The sequence below is a fragment of the Nannospalax galili genome, unplaced genomic scaffold, assembly GCF_000622305.1.
Source record: "Nannospalax galili isolate Female #2095 unplaced genomic scaffold, S.galili_v1.0 scaffold17, whole genome shotgun sequence".
Lineage (NCBI taxonomy): Eukaryota > Metazoa > Chordata > Mammalia > Rodentia > Spalacidae > Nannospalax > Nannospalax galili.
Genome location: NW_008342276.1, coordinates 7,743,264 through 7,746,647, shown reverse-complemented (window position 1 = coordinate 7,746,647; position 3,384 = coordinate 7,743,264).

The following is a 3,384-nucleotide window of genomic DNA, read 5'->3' as shown; positions in this document are numbered from 1 at the left end:
TTGATTTATAATAGGAAATATTTATAAACCATTATATTTAGTTACTTTAGCTTTGCTTCTATCTGGCATAAACAACTTATGGGAGGAAAGCTTTAAATTGGCTCACGGTTTCTGTTTCAGTCCATCATGTGATGGAAAGCATCACAGAATAGCTCAGTTCAAGCTGATAGGTGTGTGTGTGTGGGGGGGGGATATCTTCATATTATGGTAAACAGAAGGTAGAGAAATGGCTGGAACTAGGAGATGGGTTAAAACTTTTAAAAGCTAGCCCCTGTGACCTACTTCTATTAGACCCACCTCCCAAAGCTTCAAGTTCTTCCCAAACAGAACAAAATATGTGAACCAAATATTCAAGCATGAACCAAGGGAAGATTTTTGGATTAAAATCCTAATGACCATGAAAAAGTAAACAAGTTAATCATCAAAGTTTAAGCATATGAATGGAGGTACATAGAATCATTTTCGACAGAGTGACAAGAAACTAGAGACACTTCCAGGAAGTTTCTTAGGTTGAACATGAGCAACTGAGTGAATGGATACAATACTTGAAGCAGGATAGAAACTCTCTGGGAGGAATGCTGCATCTGTACTGTGTGGTACACCTGTTGAGAGCCCTTTGAAAGTTACCAAATGAACAAGATTTTATTCCCAGTACAACCTGAAGAGAAGCAGTACAAGATCTTGGGCTTCAGACACATGTAGAAGGATAATATTGAATTTAGATCTAAAAACAGAATCAGAGAAACTTTTGAGAAACAATGAAACCAGCCCACTTTAGGCAGAGAAAGGGGAAGATATATACCTTTGGTATGTTTATCTATTTATAAATTCTTTTAACTTACTAAGAAAAGAAATGGCTATGTATACTACAGTTTGACTTGATTACTTCAGTAATTAATTTATCCAAAGTGAATTTGTTGGTACATACTATATGATAGTGTCTATACTAAGCTATATAGTTACAGCAATGAATAAAGTTTTATGTTTCCTGCTTTTATCAAACTGAAAGTTTAGCTAGGCCATGAAACATGCCAAGGACAATTCAAAGAAAACTTCATTGATAGAGGTCAACCATTAGTGGTCTTTTAATCTTTGTCCTCCTACATCAGATGTATACCCACAAATAACTGGTAGAAATAAAGACAATATTATCCAAAGAGTAATATTGATTATTGATGAGATTTCGGCAAACAAAAATTGGGTAAAAGGAAAGGAAAACTGCTGATACTGGATATTGGGTTGAATTTGGGAATGGATATTATAGCAATGTCCTATATAAAAGTAGGTCAGGAAATGAACATTTCATTTTAAGAAGTGAGCTTTGTTGGTGCCTAGTGTGTATAATACTTTCACAGAACACTTTATATACATCATCTTATTCAGCTATTCCAGCAGTTATAAGAGAGTACTTATCACAGTGACAAACTGAGTCCCCATGTTGTATTCAAATACTTGTTTATATATAAAATGTTTTATACAAAAGATGTCTTTAAATCCCTTCCTTATTTTAAGCATACCCCTATAGTCATTGAACTAAGGGTTAATGGCTCAACTCTCATCCATTTGAAAAGTCAACTCAATGTGTTCTGATAGTACTTTTAAAGCTGAAAGCTCTGTAACAAGAAACAGTGCCATAAAGTGCCATATAGGAGAAAACTCTCTTTAAGCTGTTGGTCAGGGGAGTCCAAGAGACTTCCAAAATTACATAGGCTGTTGTCACAGCCCTTGATTACCCCACCCCCAGAACTTAAAGGTAAGACCTTATTGTTGAAGATAGGATATACTTCAGACACAGGACTTGGAGCAATGGGTCTGGAAACTGACCTGGAAACCAACTACCTGAAGGCTAGCTCTCATAATTTTGGAAGACACTATGAAATATGCTAAGGGAGAACATCAATAAGTGGTCTAATCCCAACTTAATGGCCTAATAACCAAAACAATGACCAGCACAGCAAACTATATTGGGGCAACAGTGGCACTTTTATCCTGGGCATAATCAACATCTACCTAATTGGAATTAAAGTCTACTCAATGGGAGGGAACTTATGTGTGGCACTGTAAACATAGCCAAATATATATGACTGAAGAGGTCATAGATTCTAGAGAAAACCCTAAGGGTTCACATTCCTAGAAAAATGTGATTTTTAAAAAACATTTGCTAAACATGGATCCTTATATTTACAGACAAGTTTGCCAGTCACCACTCATCAAAGAAGCTTATTTTGCAACAAATGGAGACTACTACAGAGTTCCACAACTGTTCACACATAGAGAATAAGTGTCTATGAAATGCCCAACACTAAGTGATACATCTACAATGGAACCTCTATACTTAAGGCTCACAGAACATAGTAGAACCAGAGGTAGATTAAATACTAATGTGTCCCTTAACTCTCATCAATGAAGCTCCCTCATGCAACAGAATTCAATGAACACAAAAGGCCACAGATGACCAAAGCATAGAGAAGAGTGTGCAGAATGTGGTCTTTGGACAGGACTCCTATATTGAACTTTACCCACCCAGGGCTCAGGGATCATTGTGGAAGAGGGGGCAGAAAGACCGTAAGAGCATGGGGAGGAAGTGAATGATCACATGGAAACAGAGTCTTACAGGCTCCTGGGACCTTGCTTATATGAATCTAAACAATGCTGTCGCTTCCACCAGACCCATGCAAACTCAAGCATACAAAAACCCAACATAGAAGTGTGGAAATGGGCAATGGGCTCCAATATTTGACAAAGAACTATTGGAAGATGATTACTGCTATGTGAGGGAGAGAAACTCTTCTTTAAGGGAGAGACTTTAGATAGACTAACTAAATCCCAGTGGATGAACTTGCAGTTAGGGACATCTGGGGAAAGTAACTTTACTTGATAGACCTTACCATAAATGACAGAATGCATGAAATCCAGTGGGGGCAGTGCTATGGAAGGGCACATATGAGGGAGGGGAAATAAAGATTAAGATATTTTATATGAAATTCACAAAACAATTAAAATATACACAGAATAAAGTGAACAAATGTGACTTCTACAATAACTATTTGGTAAGTATAATTCCATTTTTTCTGTGTCTGGTCAGACTTTAAAACCCATGTGGCCATAACAGCTCAAAATCTGGTGGAATTCTAAAATTGAAGGTTTGTCTAATCAGATGGTCCTTTTGGTGGCATTTGCACAAATATGAAGTTGATGCATAGAATTCAGCGTTCTGTTTCTAGGTCCTACATAAATGTTGTATGTTCATCATTAAAAACAATCAGGTTGAGTTTTCTGGGTAGTTATTAGAGACCAAGACACTTCTGATTTTATAATATGAAATGAAATGTTAGTTTCATACTATTATAGATGTCCTATATAAGATATAAATGTAATGTTTAT